We start from the raw sequence: 14,301 nt of genomic DNA on the forward strand, positions 1-14,301 counted from the left end.
TATCTCTGCTTCAATCTTACCTTCAAAATAGATGCCAGAGTGTTCATATCAACAAATGTAGCTCGTAATTCTTGCCTCTCACCTGCGGTGTACCGTAAGGGAGTATTTTGGGTCCCCTAATGTTCAATGTTTATATCAATGATATTGTAAACATAGGTACAACAGTTAAATATGTAATATACGCAGATGATTCAACAATACTTATCTCTGATATTAACTTGCATCATGTAATATCCAAAGCTAACGACGTGCTTTCGGAGATTTCCTCGTGGTCAGAAATGAATCGACTCAAGATCAATCCAAATAAAACTAAAGCTGTTATATTTCGTGCTAAAAGTAAGACAGTCGCTACTCACCAGTCCTTAATTCTTGATTCACAGCGAATAGATATTGTTGATACGCATAAAATACTTAGGGTTCACTTTTCATCGAATTTAAGTTGGGATGCCCACGTAAACTACCTGTGTAGAAAAATCTCGTCTGTAACAGGAGTCGTGTCTCGCTGCCGTAACCTGCTGCCGCTCAAGGCTAAACTTCACATATACCACGCGTTGTTTAACTCGCATTTAAATTATTGTACGTTTATATGGGGCATAACAACTAAAACAAACATAAATAAAATTCTTGTTCTACAAAAAAAGATAATCCGCTACATTGGAAACATTGAACGTTTGGGAACCACCTGCAAAGCGTTTGAAGAATTCAATATAATACGGGCTGACAACATTTACCCATATCGATTGTTGAACACACTCTACTTCTCCAACAAAGAATTCTTAAAATTCATTATGGCCTTATCATGTCTAGAGCGTCGTGTTATTACGGTGCCCACAAGAAACACCCATATTTGGTCTGTACCTCGGTTTCGTACAACCTAGAAGTACCAAACTTTGGCATACAACGTCCCTACAATACTAAACACATATGCAAACACAACCAGATGGAGTAAAAAACAGTTACGTTCATACTTTTGTTCTATTGTGTGCTAGAAGAGTATTAATTATCTGTAAATGATATCGACTAAACTGTTTCAACTATGAATATATTATTCATATTTTCTTTTTTGTACATTTTTGTGACTGATAAATATATTGTTACTTGTAAATTTCCATATCCATTTATTTGTGCATTGAAATTTTAGGTGCATTTGTGCGATTTATGTGTATATGTTCTGTAATCTGCTTGTTTTCACTTTACCTTTGTCACGGCGTATCCACCATCTCAACCTGCGCACCTTGTACAGCTGCTGCCATGTAACGGTCACCTGGGCCCTGTCAAGCCGTTTTCACGGCTTTTAGCCCAGCGGACCTTCCAGCTTATTGTCTGGTAAATAAAGTTGAATTTGAATTTGAATTCGAACTTTGACCACCTGGGTATCTTTAACGAGCACGTAAATATAAGTACGCAACTGTTTTTGCATGCCACCCCCATCGATATAGTTATATATCGATATATATATAGATATAGTTGCCGATGTCGAACCCGCCACCTCGAGCTTAGAAGCGCACCGGCATAACCGTCACTGGGCTACCACGAATCGTTTGACGGTAGCGTCTTAGAACGCAATACGTTTGGGCACCAACGTATTCTTATCCCAGCGCACCCCGTGTTATATGAAGACAAGATGCATGCATTAATGCACAACAGACTTCGTCAGCTCCGTGTTCCTCACAATCGTTTGGAAAATGCTTGAAAGAAAGCGGAAGTCTGAGCTGCTACACTCCCTTCCTGGGTTCAACGGGGCAACATATTTCCCGCAACGCGAACCTGCAAACACTACTGCAGAGTTATTTTATACCATGCATACATTATAAGACACTGCCAAGTTATTGTCATTGAAACTGCGCTTACACTTCTCATTGTTGCACGGATACTGCAATGACCATCGCGGAGCAGGTCCAGTATTTTGTTTCTTGCTTGCACAAAATAATGATTTCTTATTCATTGTCCATTTCCATGCGTATTTTCTGCTGTGTTCGAATGTCTGTTGCGTTGTTTCCCACGTTATACGAAAGTACCTTTAGGCCACGTGCACTATACCTGAATGCTGGACCCTTGCTTGCTCACAGATGAGGTGCTCCGTTCAGCGAGATCGCCAGTTGGAGCGCCGGATCACTCTATGCATCGTTGCATCCTCGTCCTGTCACAAGACCCAAGGATGATAGGGATATCTACTTCCAGTGCTCGGAGCATTACGATCCGCCCTCTTCCCTCACCTGATCAGTGACTCCGCACAAGGCTCGACCATGGTAAATATGTTGAAATCGCTCGCTTGTGAAACGGCGAAAGTTAGTTGTTCCTATGAGACGTATAGTATTGGAAGCAACTTAAAGGGACACTAAAGAGAAACAGGAAGTTCAGCTGGAATAAAAGAGGGACCTTCAGGAATGCATGCAGTTTTTGTTGAGTGCAAACATATGAGTTATTAGCGGAGAAATTCGTAAACAAAGACCAAATATCTCTTCCTCAATTTCCCTCACCCCAGATTTGGCGCTGAAGCAGTGTCGTCACAGATTTCATTGCTCTCAGCGAATCAGAATGCGCCATGATACGTCACCGCTTGCGTAAACGGCCGAGGCGCTGGATGCATCATGGCTGCATGCATGGTCGCTGTGTTTGCGTTCGCCGCAATGGATACCGTTGCTGCCGCTGAACCTTGCAACGAAGAGCTCGCCAGGGAAGCAGGACTGCATTTCAGCGATAATTAGTGAAACGGAGCGCGAAATGATCCTCCGTGCTCGAGCGGTAGGTGTTTCCGCGTGCGATGGCAGTGAGCCGCCGGCCGCGCCGGCGAAAGCAGAGCTTCGTTTTCGTCGACAGAAGGCGAAGCATCCGGTCCGCCAGGCGACGATGTTCCCGATAGAACAAGCGTAGAAAGTTGCGCACGTACTCGGTATGGCTATTTCGTGGCTTTATTTAATGACATTCAGCACTCACCGAGCCGCCAGTTTGCTGCTGCAGGGGCACCGGTAGGGGGTTTGATGAAGGCCGCATTGAGGGAACAGCTGCTCGAGAAAGGACTGGCCTCTGAGGCACGCCAAGATACTTTCCGAGGGCAAGATTATACACATAATCCGAGGGCGAGAAATGCAGAGAGCACACCATCGGTTTCTCTGGCTGTTTTGCCGTTTTATCATCGGCAGAGCACTGAGCCATTGCGAACGCCGGGGAGCCGGGGCTCTCCGCGCGACACCACATGAAAGGACACAATCGAGTCAACACTGCCGCTGCCCTTGAGCAAGCGCCTTGGGCCATTTATACAGCCCTAAACACTATACACACGAGGCATTTTCTGGCTGTTTCCCGCGAAGTCAACGTTTTTCGAGCCACGCAGCACGCAACCAAACACCGCAGAGCGGAACAGGCGCGCGCAACGATGCATTGACCAAAAACGAAACTACGAAACTATCACGGCCGCATGTATCTCCATGCAATTTTTTCTTATTTATTTAATTTTGTGCTAAACTTGTACTTCCTTGCTTGAAACGGTTTAAAAAGTTGGCAAATGCTGTTTATGTACGTTTAAGGTGTATTTCATTTTGCGCTTTATTAACAGCGATAAATCGCTCTCGACCAATCGTGACCGGCCTGCATTTGTAATCTCCGACGTCACGAACGTGTAGTGCGGGAATTTCGAAGGGGCGTCAGCACCTATCCTTCAGTGTTTCGCTACTTTCTCGCTTATTAATCATCTGTTTGCAGTAAGAATGGTATGGCTGTGATCGTGAAAGGATAATCTACCATTTAAGCTTCACTTCCGGTTTCTCTTTAGTGTCCCTTTAATCACTTAAGCCCAAATTAGTTGACCGTTGAGTCCAAATGCACACAGCTGCCCTGTTCGGGCGCTTTGTTCCATAGCGCTGCACAGAGTATGTTTCCTCGTAAAATATTTTTATAGAGAAGGTGTCTTTACATATTCCCTTCCGGGTTTGGCGTGCCTGCTGCTGGGTGGGTCGGTATCTCGACGGATGTATGGTTGACAACGCATATATTCGAAGGTTACGTGTCGCGTCGAATGCAAATACCAGCAAACGAGCTTATGCGTGTCACCCTCGTACGCTGACCAGTGAAGTAGTACCACTAAGCGCACCTGTGTTTTGCGTAATAAACTTTACTTTCGTTGATTTAGCCATTCGGTATGTATATACCACTGGGTGTGATGCCTATACTTATCCAATCCTCCAGAATGAGTATGTGCTGCCACTGTGACAAACAGGCACAGTATCCTTAAAAGTAGAAACATACAGGATATGTCGAACTTCTCCGCGCGTACATGTGCCATCTTCATTCTTTCGTCGCAAATCGTGAGACCTTCATCCTCGTGAAATCACAGCGTAGACATCTCCCCTGTGCATGCACCGGATTTTATCTCTGCATTTCGGCACAGCTTGCGAGTGGTGTAGTGCGTATACACATAAACAAAAGCATGATATTAAAGTCGTGGCCTTTATCTTGGTGGATAAGCGTAAACGCATGCATGAAATTAACGTTGCATATGATAAAAGCAAACAAAATTTGCGTACATCGCTGCTGCATAGAATTAACAGCTTGACTAAAGATTCGCTTCACACGATTCCAAGAATTGCGATTAGTATGTGTAATTTATTTATTTATTTATTTATTTATTTATTTATTTATTTATTTATTTATTTATTTATTTCAAAGTATAATCGCAGCCGAATGTGATGAGCAGCTGACATTTTAGAGATATAGCGCTCGTGGGAAATCTCACACCTTGGAAATATTCCAGTGTCTCAATATGCAATCAATGCAGTGAGGTGGGCTAGCAGATAAATGGAGCTTGTGTTTATGTTTGCAGGGCGAACTTAATACACACAGAGAGAGAAAAATACAAGTGCACTGGATGGGCGCTGTATGGACGCTTGATTGATGCGCTGGATATGGATGTCAGTAGTCTCGACGGGTACTGCAGCCTACCATCCAACTTAGCTGTAGGAGAATGCGTCTGAACTGCGCCAATCAATAGCTTTCGGGTACTTTTTCTAGGCTGTCTTGATCGTTCTGCTTGCAAGTCAATGATTTCGCCTCGCACAGTGCCGGTTCTTAACGAGCAAAATTCTACCTGTGCTTTCTTTTCAATTTCCTTTCGCGCGCAGCCTGCTACGCACGTCTGCACTTACTATGTTTAATAATTACACAAGTTTCGGACGTTAAGAATGGTACATACAATGGACACGCACAGTGTATACTTAAATTTGTCCAGCGATATCATAAACGACTTGGCACTATTACTGTAGTTGATCTGGAAAGAGACATTCAAGGTAGGCTTTTTCCAGCCTTGATTCGAAATGTTCTTTTCAGAATCACGGTTCCAAAGAAGTTTTGTGCGACGAGCGGCTTTGAATACACGCACGTTCCTAAACATTATACCTGACTATTAATATTGTATTTCACTTTCGCGTATATCACGGCCTGATGTGTGCTTGATATGTGCGTTGAAATTCACTATAGCTATCCATTACGCGACATCGACACGGGGCTATCTTTTGTCAGGGTTCACTATAGCATACCTGAAGAATAACTATGCTCTTGGCGCTCCCAAGGCGTCAGCTGTGACAAGACATCCGTCTTGCGTCGGGAGGAAGGTCAAAATAATTTGTCATCGTTGCAGAGACAAAGCACGTACCGTTCGTGAACTCCGGTACTCCCGGCAGGCAACTTGCGTTGCTTTCGGTCAAACGTTTCGCCGACTGTCCGAAGACGAATTCTCACCGGAGAACTTTAATTACTACTTTATTTTGTTATTTCAGCCGAACAGTTAGTTCAATGTGCACCTTGTGCATACAGACAACACTAAACTTCAGCAGACACTAATTCCTTTGATATTTCTTTCGTGTGAGGGAGCGTAGACGCTACTGCACCCTTTATAAATATACTTGCGCATACGCGGCCAAGTTCGCACCAGTTCGTGTGCTGTGTTTCTGTGCTCAAAGTAAGCAGTCGGTGGGTGAAAGGTTTAAGTCGAATGCTAGAATTTTCGAATTTGCATACGAAGTTCGAAAAAAAATTGTCTCGCAATATCAAATTGAATACCGAATTTTGTCTGGTGGGATCTGGACACACTGGGCAAAACAGAGAGATAAGTCAAATAATTTGCTTCTCAAAGCATCTAAGCGAGTTTCTAGGTAAATCAGTGTACGCTCAACTGCGGCGCTCGTGAACGGGAGACCATTCTTTTACCCACGCATGCTGCGCTTGTCTTCCGTACGACTAATATTCGGCGAAGTTGTATGTTCTAACATGTCGATGTCATATTCTCGAAGGAGATGGAAACGAAATAGTAAGAACTATTCGATTAGTATTTGAAATATCGAATCTTATTTTATCCCTGCATAAAAGCCGAGAATAGTCGACGGGTGCTCAACATCTCCCGCCAATCTTTGCTGCCGTGAGCCTTGAATAAGAAGCAAAATTTAGCTGGATCCTCATTTCGCTTTCTGACCGTTGTCAGCAGGCGTCAGTGACAAAAAGAAGAAATTATAAAATGGCGAAGAGATGCTAAATGTTGACGACGTCATTACGGCTTCATGATGCACTTCATGATGCACATGTATAAAACAATCTCAGATGTCTCGCATACATTAACCTCTGAGCTCACTATTCTTGCCTTCCGCACGACCCCATCAAAATTACTACTACGTGAGGAATTAAAACCAGGAATATACTGAGAACAACATATACTGAGAATCTGAACTACGAAGCAAAAGAAAGAAAAAGAACCAACGAACCAGGTAATGGTTATCACAACAAACAGAAGTTCTCGTTTTTCTAGGGAGACTAGGGAATGGAACGGAAACCAGCCGAACGAGCGCGACTCTAATCGACGCCAATATGCAGTTGAGCGCGCTGCGTGTCGCCATCTATCCAACGCTGCAGCAACTCTGCTCTCAAATGCATGGCCTCCAAGATTAGCAATGTGAAATGTTTTTCTTGCGTCTTCGTATATGTGGCGCTGCTGTTCCTTCCCTCAGGAGCGGGAGATTAAAAAGCCATTCTTATCGGGAACGGTGGCACGCTTGTTGCTTCGTTTGCTGTCTAATGTACAGCATCAAGGGCAGCCTGTTACAACCAATCTATATATATATACTCCTGTGTTCATCCGATCACACCGGGACCTGGGTTACTCTTTTTAGTTTTCTTGCGTGAGTGGAATTCTGCATTTGTAACGCTGCTTCTTGCTCACAATATCATTATTATTATTTAAATTACTGCTACGTGAAATTGAGTAGCCGTCACCATTGAAGGGTGACGAAGTCTATTTCCTTTATTTACATTCTAGTAAAACAGGAGAAGGGGTCAGCAGTTGCAAAGCAGTACCGGTAACATTAATTTGAGAGATGCACACAGGAAAATATTTTTTAGTTTGTGCCAGTATCGCAATGAAAACTGTAGAGTTCGTACAGAAATTGTGGAGCTCAGCTTCCGGTATACTAAATTTCCATTGAATTAAACTATTTTCATGAACTGCATAAAATTTTGTTAACTTCAGAATATAGTTGACATTATATTTATTATTTATGCTTTGCGGCAAGTCCTCCCGAATAATATACAGGGTGGCCCGCTATCACGCAGCACGATTTAAAAAAAAAAAGAGGAGCGGCGTTACACGAAGCAAACCTAGTGCGTATTGTGTCCTATACAGTGGAGTAGCCGCCAGCAATTTTTTCGTAAGTGAGACTTAATTAGGTAATTGTAATTCATTATCTAACGCGAGAAGTGCTGTCCTAATTATCAATGTGTCAATGAGAAAATGGTAGAGCAACATGAAAAACTCCCGATACAGCTTTCTGTTGCGCTAGATAAATGTTTTTTTCCGAGCGTGAACGAAGACCGCGAATACACGCCTGGAGCGGCCAATCGTGCTGCAATTCTGCGTTTATTATATATATATATATATATATATATATATATATATATATATGTGTGTGTGTGTGTGTGTGTGTGTGTGTGTATGTGTGTGTGTGTGTGTGTGTGTGTGTGTGTGTGTGTGTGTGTGTGTGCGTGTGTGTGTGCTGTTCGGTCCGCTTGTGCAGATTTATGCATAATACCAGATGTGTCAGAGCACACTTTATTGCCCAGGAAGCGCCGTTACAAGGTTCAAATGATGCAATTCAGATCACGGAAGTTGAAATGTTCCCAGTGGTAATATTAATGCCACAGATTTTAGACCTAAAGCTTCATGCTTCAAAATAAGATATAACGATCTTGCGATATATTTTTGGCAGAAGGTTGTAAAACTTAAATAAAACGCGATAAATCTCACTCTTTGTTTCAGGTACATATGCGAGTGCATGCTGTCCTTTTCAAATCGCTCAAGTTTAAAAACCGCTTTTGTGAAATTGTGAGTGAATGAAATTGAGCGGGAACATGCTGGTACTCAGCGACTTGCTGCAAATCTGTCGCAGGCAATTTAGTCCGACAGTTAGGCATGGAGGCAACAGGAAAACCTATCTTTACGCCATTTCGGAATCAGCTTTAAAGTTGACTCGCCTATACCATTGACAATGCGGCATGCATACGTTAACTGCCCTAGCTGCAGCATCTGACCTAGCCAGAAGCAAGTTTACCATTCCAGCAACTTTTGCTCGGAACAAAGATATGTTATCTGCTGCAGAAGAAATTCTTCCTCCACAAAGTGAACATATATTACCCTTGGGAGAACTGTCAATGGGAATTCAGCCAAGGAATTCCCTTCACGAAAGGAATTGTTTTTGGGCAGAATTGAGTAAACATCGAGGACAGGGGCACTTTGTTTTCGGGTTCTTTTTGCATTCGCGCTGCACGGTGACTGGCATAAACCTTTTGAAATCGGCTTCGCTTCAATGCTACCTTCAGGTTTGTAATTTTAGCATTGTTATTTTGCTGCTGCATGCCATACTTGCCCAGCTAGCCAGGTTGTCTGCGTTTCAAATGTAATTCCTCTCATGAACATTACCACCTGTCAGTAATATTTGTTACATTTTGTCCTGTAACACGCGATTTTTTTTATTGATGTCATCGCGATGACCACAAAAATTTGTGGTCATTTATAATTTGCTGTCATTTATAAGTTATTGCTTATTTGCAGACGGTTTATCTAGGAAGGAGTAGATTCTGAAGCAGCTCTTGTTATCGAAGCACGTGCATCACCTTTTTTCAAACACTGGTTCCTGTGTGGAACTTCTTTTGTACTTGAGTCCCATCTTTCAGGAATAGGAATAACACAACGTATTATATTCGGTGACTCAGCCTCGAACAGCGCAGAAATCCGACGAATATACGAAGAGAGCCACAATGAAGACACACACAGCACTCTTTGGGTTGGATTTCTGCGCTCTTCCCCTGTACGATGAATAACCAGCAAGCCCAACTGAAAACGCTGCTCTCGTAGTTTTCAAATATTCGACATACATAACTTTTCGCATACCCTTAATATAGTGCACATTCTAGGCTGATGACAATAAAGAATAATAAAAACTTGGGTTGCTTTAATGATGGTCTTGTTTATCTCGTTCACGAAGCAGATTAAAAAAAAAGCATGCTTTGGCATGTGATTTTGTTTTCTCACTAATTGCGCCTTTTTTTATTACAAGAGTAACCTGCAAGAGAGACAGAGAGAGACATTGATTATGAGAGAGTGAGAGAGAGAAAAAAAAAACTCTATTTGCTTATGATAGAAATGCTGCGGTGCAATATGAATACGGGCTCTTTCGCGCGCCCAAGCGTAGTGCGGCGTATTTGTAACAGATGGCGCTGGCAACCAGTGACTTTCTCGCGCCACGCCAATTGCGGTTTTAAATAAACATGCTTTTCAACCAGGAGATCGCAATATGCTTCGGTGATGCTTGCTATTACTTAAAATGTGACTAAGCTGCGTGGACGGCTGCTGCAGACACTTGAGAAATCGCTGATTGAAGAGAAACGGTCGCACCGTCGCGATAATGTGCGTCTAGCCATCTACCAAATGTAAATGTACAGACGTCGCAACAAGTCAACTTCGAACGCCAAGATTTCGAGCTTCCCGAACAAATGCTATGACAAGTCTGCAACGGGAGTGTGGTATCGCGATGTAGGTTTGTGTGTGCGTGCGTGCATGTGTGTGTGTGTGTGTGTGTGTGTGTGTGTGTGTGTGTGTGTGTGTGTGTGTGTGTGTGTGTGTGTGTGTGTGTGTGTGTTACATATAGAGAGAAATAAATAAATGTGGTATAAGGCGAACACTATTGACATGCATCATGCTGTGCTTGTTTGAAAAGAGCGAAATATTAACTTGTGCTCGGCTAGCATGCGCCGAAAAGTATGCGGCCAGTATGCGCCGCTTCAAACAATCGAGATTGGGTCGTCCTTGAAGGAAATTGTGGAAACTCAACACTTCGCTGACGTCGGTACTGGCTGGTTCACAGAGAGCGGCGTAGAGGGAGGTCACGTGATGATACGCCAACTCGTCCGTTTTGGCGCAGGTGGTTCAAATTGAGGATTGAGCCGCGATACCTTCAGCTGCAATTTTCTACAAAGTGACATATTGACACACAGGGAACGATGATAGATTTCTAGACGAATAACCTATCGATGTAGATTGACTTAATAGCTTCCTTTAATTTCCCATTTAATTAGATTACGGGACAGGAGTGACTGTAGATCTCTGGCTGGTGCTTCCGTGTTGCAATTTACTTGCTGACCAAGAGGAAGACAGTCGGAAGGCAGTCGAAAGCACTAAGTTTCAGAAGCAGTCCAAAAGCTTTCACGAAACGTATCGGTTTCGATCTTTAAACTGAACTTAGTGCCACGGCTGAAGAGTATAGCATGCGTCACTTCTATTCAGGAATCCACAGATCTAAGAGTTAATGGTCAAAGTTTCGTGACCCTTTGTAATAAGCATCTATCGTCGTTACAGACAAACCTCCCTGCATGAAATTCTATAGTATTCATTATAACATTTAGATTAATTTAGCGAGGGTACCACATTACCAATAAAGATTGGCAGAAATGAGAAGTTTCAGAGAGGAACAGGCCTGTCGTAGCAGCCGATGACAGAAGTATATGATACCTAGAAGCATGACAAGCCTGACGAAATAATTGAGCAGCGTGGGGCCAGGAAATAATCCGTGACAGGATAATTGCTATAATGATTTGCAAGCTTCTGATATTAGACTCCAGTAGGCTATACAAGTGTGCGCTGTAATTTTGAAAAAAAAATTTTTTGCGAGGTTTTGCAGTCATCTCAAATAGTGGTAGTTTCACCCGAAGGCGCAAAATGACAAGAAGGATTAGGATTGCGTTTATCCCGTCGAACGCTGTTCTAACATTACGCAGAGGTTATACACGCAGTGCTAAGAGTCACGGAGGGCTCAGCACCCCCCCCCCCCCCCCCCCCCCCCCCCCACCACCTCCCTCTATTTTTAATGCCAAAGCTTTCTATGCTCCATGAAGCGGAAAATCAGGCCATGCCACGGTCGTCCAAAAGGCAAGTCGTCGCAATTATTTAGTGCATCAAAACATCTCGGTCGTGTAGTTGCTCAACGACTAAAAAGAGCACAGACATCGCGCGGTGGACGCAATGCTTTCGCATTTAACCGCGTAGGAATAGCGAAGTGCTCCTTGAATGCTATGAGGAGGAACTACCCCCCCCCCCCCCCCCTCACCCCACTTCCCTTGGCAGGTCAACCGTATGTCACGGATTTCGGTAGACTAAAGACAAACAGGGACAAGTCGCACGTTTAAGACAAACATTTATAATTGAAAAAAAAAACCGTCAAAGTCAACACAAAACAATCAATGTGCAGCACGAGTTAATTCAAGAAATTCCCCAGAGTCCTCAGATATTAAAATTCATAAGTCCCAAATATTTACATTAAGTCCCTCGACGTGGCCACGTCACCTCGTCGTCGCGGCTTCCGGCGACACGTCGTTGGGCCCGCCGATGCGTCGTAGACTCGACGTCGCTGTATCCGACGTTCGGTCCACAGTTGGCCTGGTTCGGAGGTCTGGACGGTGGGGTGACCGGGGCGCCTGGATCACCCGGCCAACTCCGCTAGCCTGCGGATCGTAGCCGCAGGGAATCCGGGAAGCAGCGCCGTCAGCCTGTAGCTGCGGCTTCCGGTGGGGCGTCCGCTCAGCTCGCGGGTCGTGGCCGCGGCAGTTGAAGAACAGCTTCCATTGGGTTGCCGCCGTCTCCGCGATCCACCCGTCCTGTCCGGCCTGCAGCTCCTTCTGCCCCTCGTCGTCCCAGAGCGTAGCTGGGCCGATTCTTGCTGCTTGCTTGCTTGCTTGCTTGCCTTCAAAAGTGGCTCGTACCCACTATGGGGTATTGGCCAAGAATCGGGTGATTAAAGGAAAACAATTATCGGAGTCTAATAAGGATCACTTTTTAATGTTTTTGAATAACGAATGGAATTTATTCATATAAAATTTAAGAATTTAGCAAGGAAATCGCCCTTTCTCCGCCTTGGCCACGTAGCCGCACGTGCATTTTTTCACTTCGTCTCCTTTTAAACCTTCCGTTCTTTTTTTGGTCGGACACTGTCGTGTTTTCTCACTTGTTTCTTCATCTCTTCAATAGCCTCCTCGTGCTATATTGCCCTCTTCAAATCTTCTTTTTCTTCTTCTCCCTGCTTCTTTCTTGGCTCATGACACCGTAGCACTGCGGCATCCATGCGATTAGCGCTGAAGGGGATTTTATTACCAATAGTGCATTGTGCAGGGCAATTACGATTCTCCAATCTTTCGATTAATAATTTCATTTTGGTTAATCGGTTGATGTTGCATGAGCAGGAAAACAGGTATTGTCGCACTGCTGCACATGACGGTCACCTCCCTTCTTCGACTAAGATTCTTGGCACAGCATGCTGTTTCATGAGCCACCTGAGCATGAAGGTATACAGCCTCCAGTATATTTAACTATATCGCGCGAGAACACCGTAATATGGCCGTACGTCGTCCTGAAGGGAACATCACCTTAGACAACTCTTGCACAGGAGAGTGCTTGGTGCACTTGAGAGTACTTCTGCCGGTCTCGCTGATTATCACCGCTTAAGGGCACTAAAATGACGCGTGATTGACGCTCGTGCGATGTAATTAAAAGTGCGGGTGGCTTTACCTGCTCGTGAATTAGTGAAGGTTCATCTTGGCTTCTTTAGGTTACCAGCTAATTTTCATTCGTTGTGCATTTGCAAAATGCCATTTTTTAAAGTGCTTCATTGAATCGGCACGTTAAGCCTATGTCCGAAATACACTCAGAATAATATATTTATTTGTAGAACACCCATAGAAATTTGTTCAATTCTACATAAAATTGGCTTCACTAAACCTGCTTGAAGTTGGCTTTTTCAGCGCCTATAAAGTAAAGAAAAAGTGAACGTCCCAAACACAACTTCTGTGGCCTTTGAGAGTTGTGACGAAACCGACAGTCACACAGAATCACATTTATAGTCATGTAGGAAAACCTTATAGTACGGCACACACTAACGAGAACTTTTAGCAGATGGTCCTGCGTTCATCAGAGTAATCGCTCTGACGAAGACAGGGCCACCATATATATTGTAAGTAAGACAACAGAAACAACGCCCGTTCACTGAGTCAGCTTGTTCTTGTTCTTGCTTTCCAATGAAATGGCGCAACTCACCCTGGGGGATCCGCCATAAATCGGGCGGTGAAAAAATTGTTGTAACTAGGGGAAAGTACGCTGAAATGAAATAAGTATCTTTTTACTGTTACAGATATATGGATAAAATATTTAATTATTATGGAAAAAAGTTATGCGAGCATAATAGTCGGCTGTTCTATTCCGAGCCCTTCTTGGTCTTTCTCGCACTCCCAGCGTCGGCGCCAGAGCTCGTTGCCGCTCTTCGTCATTGCACTCGGCCACGCTCAGACTCGTTATACACCGCTGAAAGATAAAGGCCACTTTAGATTTGTCGACGGACGAGTTACTAATACGCGACACATGCACGGCAAGGTTGTTGCGCTTTCTTGTGTCTGTGCGCAAGTCACAAGCCGAAGACCGTGCGCGCCAAGTGTTCTCGCCCAGGCGTACGGTAATTATTAAGGGGGTCCCTCGTACTTTGCGCGCCATTTGTTTGAAGAGGACAGTGTGCCTCGTTGTACGCGCACCTCGTCGCAGATATTGGATGGCGGTGCCAGAGGGCGGCCGCGGTCGTAGTAGCGCTTTTGCGCCTGTTGGGGACGTTGGGCAAGGGCTGGTAGCCTCTTGCGCGCTTCTGTGGCGTAATGGGGCGTACAACATTTACAGGTGGGTCCAAGCCGAATGTAGCGCCTAGTTTTGCTAGTTGGCCGTGTAAAATCTCG

At 44.2% G+C, this 14,301-nt stretch overlaps 1 long non-coding RNA gene across 4 annotated transcripts in view; it reads left to right on the forward strand.

Moving 5' to 3' along the window:
• Positions 1-14,301, forward strand: part of LOC125946254 (uncharacterized) — a 456,010-nt gene that overhangs the window by 341,177 nt on the left and 100,532 nt on the right. For all 4 annotated transcript variants that reach the window (XR_007467498.1, XR_007467499.1, XR_007467497.1 and 1 more), the window contains exon 3: positions 2,070-2,249. This is a non-coding gene — a long non-coding RNA (uncharacterized LOC125946254). The remainder of the gene's footprint in view (positions 1-2,069; positions 2,250-14,301) is intronic.

Source organism: Dermacentor silvarum, chromosome 6 (assembly GCF_013339745.2).
Source record: "Dermacentor silvarum isolate Dsil-2018 chromosome 6, BIME_Dsil_1.4, whole genome shotgun sequence".
Classification (NCBI taxonomy): Eukaryota; Metazoa; Arthropoda; class Arachnida; order Ixodida; family Ixodidae; genus Dermacentor; species Dermacentor silvarum.